General features: G+C 46.8%; 1 long non-coding RNA gene across 1 annotated transcript in view; it reads left to right on the top strand.

Annotated features, from left to right (window-relative positions):
* The first annotated feature begins 1,052 nt into the window (after positions 1-1,052).
* The window catches only part of LOC121499272, a 106,159-nt gene continuing 96,316 nt past the window's right edge, over positions 1,053-10,895 (top strand). Inside the window, exon 1 of the long non-coding RNA XR_005990081.1 lies at positions 1,053-1,166. This is a non-coding gene — a long non-coding RNA (uncharacterized LOC121499272). The remainder of the gene's footprint in view (positions 1,167-10,895) is intronic.

Below are 10,895 nucleotides of genomic sequence, written 5' to 3'. Positions count from 1 at the left end.
GCCCCAGAGAGGAGGCAACATTTAATCTGAGGCCTCAGATCAGTCAGAGTTGGCCAACTGTGGGGAGCAGAGGGATGCTTTGGGCAAAGAGAGCAGCACGGGCTAAGAACTTAAGGTGAGAGAGTGTGTGGAATTTAAGGAACTAAACTGTGCTATGACTGCACTGAAGCTTTCTAGCTTGGGGTTAAGGTAGGAGCAGAGAGGCTGTCATTTATCAAGGCTTTACCAATGACAGCAGGTGCTGCGGGCATCCTGCCCACCAGGCACTTTACCAAAGCATCATCTGCCTTCTCTCACCCACTCCTCACATGAACCAAGCACCACTAGCATCCTCGCTTTCCAGGTGAGAAATAGAATCTCTGAGAGTTCAAGTCACATTTCCTGGTCACGCAGCCATTGAGCGGTAGATGGCAACCCAAAGCCACTTGCCCGTCTGTGTTGTCGTCTATAAAAGGGGGACGCTGACCTCATAGGTGAGACAAAGGCTGGGGAAGCACCTCGCTCAGCACAGACACATCATGGGGATACCCCTAACCTCACCTACCACTAACTGGTGGTGTCCCGAGTCCCGGCAGGTTACCCTGACTACCCTGTACAGCCTGCTGGAAAGGGCTAGGTCTGAGGGAAAGCAGAACTCAGTAGCCAAAATTCTTTACTAAGAGAGCAAAAGCAATTATTCTAAAGAAAGGGGTGGGAACCATACTAAGCCAGATCTCAATATAAGATTCTCAAATCCCTTTTTCTTTCACAACCCATAGAGGTGACACTGAGCAGAATGGCCATGAGCACTGGCACCCTGCCAAGCACCCCCCAGGTGTTGTCCCCTACATGGTCTCAGCTACTCCTTGCTGCAGCTGGCTGAGGAAAGCCTTGTTATCCCTGTTTTATAGTCCAGGAAACAGAAGTTAAAGGAAGTTAACCAATCTGCCCAAGGTCATGCAGGTAGTAAGCACTGAACCGGAATTTGAACCCTGGTCTCTGATGGATGACAGAGCTTTTTGCATTTTAACATATACCCAGGAGATTAGGACACAGTATGAGGAGAGCTGTGATTCAGCCAAGGTCTGCGGCTCAGCAAGCCCTCAGAGGAAAAGCCCAGAACCTTCTAGACGGATGACAAGGTGCCCTTCAGTTAAAGTCCTGAAGATCAAGAAGCTGCTGACCAGGTGGGAGGAGAAGGAAGAGTGTTCCAGGTAGACGGACAGGTAGTGACAAAGGTTTGGAGGGACCGAGTGTGGCCTCATTTAGAGAACATGTGGTCTGGGGCAGCAGCGGGAGAGAACAGAGGGAGGCAGGAGGTGGGCCATTAGCTCCTGGACTTGATTTAATACATGAAAGAAAGGTATCTGTTCTCAGCAAGTCCATCATCTCACTGTAATCTAAAAATGAGAAGAGAGGGGCCCCTGAAAAGTGTTTTCCTGTTGGAGCCAGGTTTGCAGTGAGAGGACGCAGCTGGCTGGTGGCTCCGGGAGGATCAGGTGTCGAGTCTGGAAGGCCGCGGGCAGGGGGCTCGTGAAGGGGCTGCAGAGCACGGCGGCTGCTCCTCGCCTCTGCTCAGCCACCCTGCCCCGCTGGCATTCTCGTCTGTTCCTCGTCCAGTCGCTGCCCCACACCTCATCAATCACCCTGGGCTCGGGGCAATGGGCCCACGGTGCTGCTGCAGAGACCCCCACGGCTGGGTGCTGACAACTGGCAAGCCGGACTCTGTGTGTTGGTGGGTCCTGATGATCTGGAGGCAGATAAGGGCCATTAACACCGTTAGTAATTATAGAGCCCGGGGGCAGGCCTGCTCGTCCCTGACAGGCAGAGCTGGGAGCAGACAGGGAGATCTGGGCTTCATGCGCTATTATTTAATTCATTTAAATGAGTTGATAGAAGAAATCTCTTGGAACAGTGCCCAGCACAAAGCAGGTGCTCTGCAAGTCTTCGCTATTGTTATTAGTGGGGTCATATTTATATGTGGAGAGGGGACTTGCCCAGTTACACAGCAAGTGACTATGTGAACTGGGATGGGTACAGGCCAGGCCTCTTTCCCGGGCATCTTTCTGCCCTGGGAAGGGCTCCGCTGGCTTTCTTTACACCTGGTGACTAATAGTTTGAACTGATTAGGTTCAGTCCTTAGAAAAGGCACAACAGGAAGCTTATTATCTGAGGGTGCAAGAGACAAAGGCCACCTTTCCTCAGAAAAATGCCTCTTTATTTGATCTCATTTCCAAACAACACTGCGCAATATGTGTCTTCGTATCACACAGCAGGGATCTGAGTTTATACGTAGCACATCCAGAGGCTGGCTTTCGGGAGATGCTCTATCAATTTTAATTTCCTCTCTTCTCTGGGTGGGCGCACACTTCACACTTATGGAGGTGTTTGCATTAAAACTTCACTCCCACCCAGCACTGACCTTTCCTCCTTTCCAAAGCGAGACATGAGAAATACTGATCAGGGGAGTGGGGGAATCACCAGCGTGGAGGGGTCCCTGAGAGGTCAGGGCTGACCTGGTGGCCAGTGGGTGGCCAGCTGCCGGGTGGGATGGGAATGCATTGAAGGGCATCCATTTGTCTTGTCCTTTGACATTTGAGGTAAACTCGTACCTGCTTCTCCTCTGCAAAGCCTGTGCACTATCTGCCATGGAAGAAAATGTCTAAATAAGATCCAGGCAGGCTGACTTGAGAGGGTTTCTGTACCATCCTGGGAAATGTGGGTGGTGGGCCAGGGACACCAGGATGTCCTCAGCCCAAAGAGGTGGAGCCAGGAGGGGAAAAATCAAGAAGGCATTTGCTTAGGGAATAGTCACCACGGTGGGTGGTGGTGCTAGGCCCAGGATCCTTTTTGAAATTTTCTAAAGTGAGTCTTAGGGGAAGTAAAAGGCAATTGTATTTTACCAGGGAGATGTGGCTTACAGGAGGACATAATGTAGTACAGGGTTCAGGGCCCCATCTCTGGAACCAGGGTTCATATCCCAGCCCCCTGGTTCTTTAGTTACTGTGTGATCCTTATCAGCTTTCTTTTTTCTTTAGATTTTATTTATTTATTCCTGAGAGACACACACAGAGAGAGAGAGAGAGAGAGAGAGAGAGAGAGAGGCAGAGACACAGGCAGAGGGAGAAGCAGGCTCCACGCAGGGAGCCCAGTGTGGGACTCGATCCCCAAACTGGGATCACGCCCTGAGCTAAAGGCAGACGCTCAACCGCTGAGCCACCCAGGCACCCCTCCTTATCAGCTTTCTTAATCTTTTTTTTGTGCCTCGGTTTTCTCATCTATCAAATGGGAGAAGATTGCGATTACTTGCTTTAAGTTGATGTGAAGATCAGGGTTAATATATGGGAAGGGCTTGGAACAGTGCCTGGCACACAGTAAGCCCCATATAAATGTTGCATTTATGTATACATGGATGTACATTGCTATTATTTAATGTCTACTACACCTCAGGTGCTTCATATACATGTGCCTCTTATTGAATTTTCACAAGTGGTTCTCCCTGCAGAGAGTAAGTAGGCTGAGGTGTCGACCCTGATTACCAAGGACTGTACTTTCTCCTGGGTCAGAAGGACTCAAAAATTCTTTCAGTCCCCATGTGAAATCTCTATCTTCCTTGAAGTGTCCCCTGTTGGGAAGAGAGAATGGAGAGATTAATGAGGTTTCTTTATGGGCATTCAGGGCGCTAAGACAAAGCTACAAGTCATCTGCCCTGTGTCTGAGGCCAGTGTTCTTTTCTGGATAAAAAGGGTGCCATGGGATCCCCAGGTGGCTTGGTGGTTTAGCACCTGCCTTCAGCCTAGGGCGTGATCCTGGAGTCCCGGGATCGAGTCCCGCATCAGGCTCCCTGCGTGGAGCCTGCTTCTCCCTCTGCCTGTGTCTCTGCCTCTCTCTCTGTGTCTCTCATGAATAAATACATACAATCTTAAAAAATAAAGGGTGCCATGCGCACAGCCTCACGTCAGACTGCATGCTTTGCCTCATCTTAGTCTTGACAGCTATGTGGCCATGAACAAGTCACGTCACCTCCATGAACCTCGTTTCCCTCTGCCTTTCCCATTTGCAGGCACTGAGACTGGGGGTGGGGGGGTCAGCTCATGGGGATGAGGGATGCCAATGACAGGGAGATGCTTGTAGATGGAGTTTTGCAGAGATAGAAGGAAGCTTCAGCCATTGCCATTCTTGAAGATGCTTCAATAATAATAATAATAATAATAATAATAATAATAATAATAATAGAAGGTAAAAAAAAAGCCACACAGGATTATAAAACAGGATGTGTTAGAAGTCAGGCCAAGATCATCCCCTTCTAATCTTGTCAGTGCATGTCTGGGGCTGTACGTATCACCTCCTTTGGAGCCTACATGGAACATCCAGTGAGGCCCTGTGGGTGGGGCGCCATGGATGGGGCCAAGAAGCCTCCGGACCCTGCTGAGATAGGTCATGGATTTGATGAAAAGAGCTGATCTTCCCTCCTTCCCCTAGGGTGTCTGGAGTCTCCTACCTCCATGCCTTTTCTTGTCACCTTGCTCACAGTTCCTCTCACCTTCCTCTGTGACTGGTTCAGGTTCAAGAGAAAGGTTGCCAAGTCTGTGGAGCAACACCATCTCCTCTTGGCCTTCAGCTCTTGGAATGTGGCTCTACCTGCAGAGCTGCCACGCTCCAGAGGCCTACAGCTTCGGAGGTATTAGAACTGTAGAGACCTATGCTTCTGGGACAGGGCTGTGTCCTGCACACCCACATGGATGAGCTGTAAGCAGCTCAAACCCTGAGACTGGATCTGATGATCACTCAAAGCCAGTGACTGGCACAGAGACTGGCATGCGACAGGTACTTAAGAATGAAAGAATCATGAGTAAAATAGACATAGGCCTTGGCTTCCCGGTCCCCCGTGAGGTCTCCCCAGGTATCTGTTCTTCCTTTAGTCACAGTACTGCCTCGATTTCACAACTGGTCTCCCCTCATTTGATTGTGAGTGCTAGGGCCAGCCTCATGCCTGTCCCAGTATCTCTAGTACCTAGCAGTGTCTACTAGTACATCGGAGGTACTCAAAACACAATGAAAGGATGAATGAATGACTGCCTCCTATGTTGTATTCATCGGTGGCTGCAAGCTGGAGGAGCAAAGCCAGGTACTAGAGCACCCTGTTGTGGCCTCTGCCTCAGCCATGCTCCTCTCTGGAGCATATGGCTTGCTACATAAATCCAAGCTGCAGGAGGACGGTGTTGGTGGTAGAGCAAGTTGGGTGCCATTTGCAGACCTTTCCACAGGCATCAGCTGCTGATGCATCCTGCAGTAGATGGCCCAGCTCTTCAGGAGACAGAACAGAAATATATTAGCCTAGAATTATCATTGTTTTCTCACTCAGCTCACTGTCTTTGCCCAGAATTATTTCATCCCTTAAGCGGCCAATTGAGTTCCCTCCTCATTGGAGGAGGGACAGATTAGCAGGGGCCCATTCAAGGTTAAGTGGAGCAGAATGTTTTCTAAAGTTTCTATCCAATATTCCTCATTTTTACAGAAGAGGACATTAAGTCTAAGAGCTAAATAACTTTCTCAGGATCACAGGACTAGTCAGTAATTACAGTCCCGGTTATGATTTATTGAGCACTTACTGTGTACTAGCCTTTAATAGAAATGCATTGCTGCATTGCATACATTATCATATTTGATCCTGGTTAAAGCAACCTTATGGATTGGGTTTAATTATCCCCCACTTGACAGAAGTAGAAACCGAGGCTAGAAAGATTAAGGAACTTGCCCAATGCAACCTCGTTAGATATTGGCAGAGCTCAAGCCTGTGGCACAGTGGTTCTTGGTCAGAAGAATGTATACTTTGGAAGAGCCTCGGACACTTTTAAAAAATACTCAGACCAGAGCACCACCTTAGACCTGCCAAATCAGAACTGCTCTATTCCGAATAAGCTCCCTGAGTGATTCTGATGTGCTTTTGTGCTTGAGAATCTCAGCATAAAGAAACTCAGTCTCATGTTTTCTTATCTGAAAAACGGGGGCCGCTGGGGCCCAGGGCTCTGTGCAAGGACCCAGGAGAGCCGATGCATGTGAAAGGGGCCGACCCAGCGCCTGTGCAGGGGTGCTCGGTAATCGCTGACTTCCTTGTCCTAGCGACCGGGGAGTGCCTGGAGGGCTTCGGGTCTCTTGTGTGTGTACATGACCCCACTTTGCCAGAGACCCAGAACACTGTTTTTGGGGCTTTGGGGTTCAGTTTCTTGATTGTTTGTTATTACTTTTAATAGAATTCAGGAGAAGGCCATGAGTGGGCCAGACATCTGTGATAAATCTGCTGGGGTTTTTACAGGAAAGATTTCCCAAGTTCACTCTACTCTATATTTCTTGCTTTTCTTTCCAGCTACAACACAGCCAGGAAAATATGTCTCTTGTGCTGAAAGAAAACAGCCTGTGAGCCTCTCGTGAAAGTTGACTGAGGGAATATGAGTGTCAGATTCTATGGTGAATGGGTGCAAGGATGTGGGGAGGCTTCTTCCTGAAACAGCCATCGGAAAAGGAAAGTGAGCCTGTATTCCAACCCCCCATTCCAGTCTGAGTACCAGTGCTTCCCATCTGTAAGCTCCCCTTGTGTAGGACCACCCTCCTGGGGAGGAGTAGTCTTCTCCCTATTTTACAGATGAGGAAACAGGCTCTGAGGGTTTCTATGACACGATCCAGGCTCTGCCACTGGTGAGCGGGTTCAAACCTCGTCTGTCTGCTTCCCAGCCTGCAGTCTTCTCTGTACCACAGTTGTCTCCTCTGGTTTCCTGTTTGCCTCTAGGGGTTTCCAAAACCTTAATTTCACAATGAAAACAGACAAATTTTAAAAGGTTGCTCCAGAAAAAAGAGCAGCAGAAGCAGCAGTCTTTCCACAGTGCAGCATTCTTGCTCTGGCTGGTATCCCTAGTGCGTGGCACCAAGCCTGGCTCTAGTTGGTGCAAATGATGGACAACAATATGGGCAAATGGATCCCTCTTTTGCTTACCTGCACCCCTTTCTTCCCACAGGGGCCTACTTGTGCCCATTTTTGCTTCCACTTCAGGGCTTCTTTCCATTGTGCCTGGGTGTGCTCCCCTGGGAACTCCTTTGCTTTGGGGCCAGTCTGGATTTCAGGCCCCTCTCCAACCTGCCCTTGTGCTTGACCTGTCTTGGGAATAAACAATCTCCTCAGTTTCCTCTTCTCATATTCATTAGAATGTTTTTTCTTCTCTGGATTTCCATCCTGAGATATTAAGCCATTGTCAAATATAGGTCTAGTTTTACTTTAGATATAATAAATAATACTCCTAATAACAGTGATAGGTGTAATGTTTAGGGCTTCCAATGTCACAGATGCTGTGTTGATCACTTCATTTACGATGCCTGGAATATTGGCGACAACCCTATAGTGGCGGATTAAATAGGGTCCTCTCCCAAAAGAAATGTTCAAATTCTAACCCTCATGGCCTTTTTTGGAACTAGTGTCTATGCAGTTGTAACTGAGTTAAAGATCTTGGGATGATGTCATCCTCAATTTAGAGTGGGCCCTAAATCCAGTGACTGGCATCCTTATAAGAGAAAGGAGAGGGAGATTTAACATGGAGACACAGAGAGGAAGTCCATGTGAAGGTGGAGGCAGAGATTGGAGGGTGTAGCTACAAGCCAGGGAATGCTGTGGACTGCCAGCAGTCACCAGAAGCTAGGAATGAGATATGGAATGGATTCTATCCCAGAGTCTCCAGAGGAAACTAACCCTGCCAATACCTTGACTTTGGACTTTTAGCCTCCAGAACTGTCAAAAAGTAAATTTCTGTTGCTTTAAGCCAGCAAGATTTTGGTAATTTTTAATACCTATAATATAGGAGTTATTATTTTTTAAAGATATATTTGTTTATTTGAGGGAGAGAGTGGATGGAGTGGCAGAGGGAGAGAGAGAGAGAATCCTCAAGCAGACTCCTCACTGAGCATGAAGCCTAATGCAGGGCTTGATCCCAGGACCCTGAGATCATGATCTGAGAGGAAACCACGAGTTGGCTGCTTTACTGACTGAGCCACTCAGGTGCCCCTGTTTTGTTTTGTTTTGTTTTGTTTTTTTATGTTACAGATAAGAAAACAGAGGCTAAGAAATAATTTAGGACTTTGTCTAAGATCATAGAATTGGCAAATGCCTCAAATTGGATTCTAACTCAGTTCTGGGGCTGGCTTCAAAAGTGTGCAACCTGGGCATCTGTACAGGGCTGTGTACTCAGAAGGGCTCCACCCTTGGCTTATTGCTCTGTTGTACTTTCTCAAAATTTTAAATTTTTGAGCAATGCTCTGCATTTTAATTTTGCACCAGGCTCTGCAGATTGTGTTTAAGTTCTAACCAGGCTTTCTAGTGTCCAGACCTCTGCTCTTGCCTTTCTTATCTATACTGTCACAACCCACGTGCTGCTCCCTCAGTCTCATCCATCCCCATAGCCTTAGTCCCAACCCATCTTCCCATGATGAAGGCTGAATAAGCCCCCCAGAGATGTTCATGTTCTAACCCCCAGCACCTGTGAACACATTCCCTAACACATAGTAAAAAGGATTTTACAGATGTGAATAAATTAAGAATCCAGAGATGGAGAATTAATTACCCTAGATAATCTGCTGGGCCAGACATCATCACAACAGTCCTTTTTTTTTTTTTATTTTTATTTATTTATGATAGTCACAGAGAGAGAGAGAGAGAGAGGCAGAGACACAGGCAGAGGGAGAAGCAGGCTCCATGCACCGGGAGCCTGATGTGGGATTCGATCCCGGGTCTCCAGGATCGCGCCCTGGGCCAAAGGCAAGCGCCAAACCACTGCGCCACCCAGGGAACCCCATCACAACAGTCCTTAAAGAAGGATCCAGGAGGAGTTAGAGTCATGGGAGAAAGCAATATAATGACAGGATGGGGGTGGGGGGGTTACTTTGAAGATGGAGAAAGAGAGGGCTAACCTAGAAATACAGGTGCCTTCTAGAAGCTGAGGAAGACAAAGTCTTCCTTCAGAGCCTTCAGAAGAAGCCAGCCCTGCCCACACCTTCACTTTAGCTCAGTGAAAGGCAGTTTGGAGTGCTGACCTCCGGAATCATAAAGAATGAATTTATTTTTAAAGCCACTAACTTTGTGGTCATTTGTTATAGCAGCAAGAACAAACTGATACACCCTGTTTCTAAGACTCACTTCTGCTCTAACCACAAATCTGCAGAAGAGAAGTAAATCATCCTGGAGCTATTGGGGACGAGAAATAGAACTGTAGTTCAACAAAAAAACATTCAAAACATTTATGTAATCCTTATATGTAATTGTAGAAATCACAGATTTTCAGAGGCAGGATTCCTTTTCTGAGGTTCATTTAGTATGCAAGAGGAAATGATTTCAATATTTGTAGTTAAATTATCAAAACTATTAATGCAATACAATTAAAACCAGTTTAGAAATCCAAAGAATATCAAAAAGTGTGTCTTTTAAAAATCTCTCTTTGCTTCTGTGTTAATCTCTCATTATTCTGAAAGGAAACATGATTTTAATGTTTCTGTTATTTAATAAGTCTACTTCTGCCTAGTACATAAAACATTAAAAGATCATTTTTAAAAAAGATTTTATTTATTTATTCATAAGAGACACAGAGAGAGAGAGGCAGAGACACAGGCAGAGGGAGAAGCAGGCTCCATGCAGGGAGCCCGACCTGGGACTGGATCCTGGAACTCCAGAATCATGCCTTGGGCCAAAGGCAGGTGTCCGTCCAATCGCTGAGCCACCCAGGGATCCCCTAAAAGATCATTTTAAACATGAATTTAATATAAGTCTCTTTTAGGGGGGAAAAAAAGAAGGAAAAACAATCATCAAAATTCTACAACACCAAGCAAATAAAATTTAGAAAAAAAATAAAAAAAGAAACCCAAGTCCATTTTTCCTAGTCCCTCACTCCCCACAAAGGTATGCAGCTGAAAAAGCATGAATTTGAGATTAAACTCTGTTCTGTAACTTCTGGTCTGTGTGTGTTTGGGCAAATCACTTTGTTGGTCTGAGTCATATTAGGTCCATTTCACAAACAAGGAAATTGGGCCTCAGGGCTGGGTCGCAGAGGAAATGACCTGTGTCTAGCATGATCCTCATCATAGGTGTTAGAGATGATGCTGTCAAGTACTAATTACTGTACCTTCTTCCTTTCATGTAGCAGCAGACATATTCTAGACTTATAGCTTTTGAGGCATGGTTATCAGGGCAGAAACCCTGGTTTTGTTTTGTTTGTTTGTCTGTTTATTTATTTATTTATGAGAAACACATGGGCAGGGGGGCACAGACATAGGAAGAGGGAGAAGCAGGCTCCCTGCTGGAAGTCCAACATGGGACTCAATCCAGGGTCTCCAGAATCACAACCCCGGGCTGAAGATGGCACTAAACCGCTGAGCCACCAGGGCTGTCCCAAAACCCTATTTTAAAAAAAAAATCACCTTAGGATTTCTAAGTAGGCACTGAAGTTCCTAGCAGCGAACAGTCTATACAGAAGACAAAGCCCAGACCAACCTGGGACATGCAGTTTATGCATAAAATGACCAAGGATTCAGGAATGATGCTGTTGTCTTGCATTAAAAGAGTTCAAATCTTTCTGAGTTGGTAGAAAGATGGAAGAGTTGGGAGGAGGACAATAGAGTGAATCTCTGGTGCAAGTGTCCCTGTCCTACTTGGGGACATGAAGCAGAGGGTGAAGGAATTCCCAGATGGGTTTGATGCCTCCCAAAGAAGAGCGGCAGGAGATCCTCTGCCCAGAGTCTGGTTCCTTGTTCTGGAGCATTGTAAGCCCTACAAGGATCTTACCCTTGATGAGTCGGGCCCTCGTCAGAGGGCTACATTGGAAGAGTAGTAGAGTAATAGACTATTTGCTCAGCTCCTTTAACTGAACCCATAGTAACAGTGA

Source organism: Vulpes lagopus, chromosome 10, assembly GCF_018345385.1.
Source record: "Vulpes lagopus strain Blue_001 chromosome 10, ASM1834538v1, whole genome shotgun sequence".
Lineage (NCBI taxonomy): Eukaryota > Metazoa > Chordata > Mammalia > Carnivora > Canidae > Vulpes > Vulpes lagopus.
The sequence above is the reverse complement of the archived record's forward strand: the minus strand, read 5'-3'. Positions and strand labels throughout refer to the sequence as shown.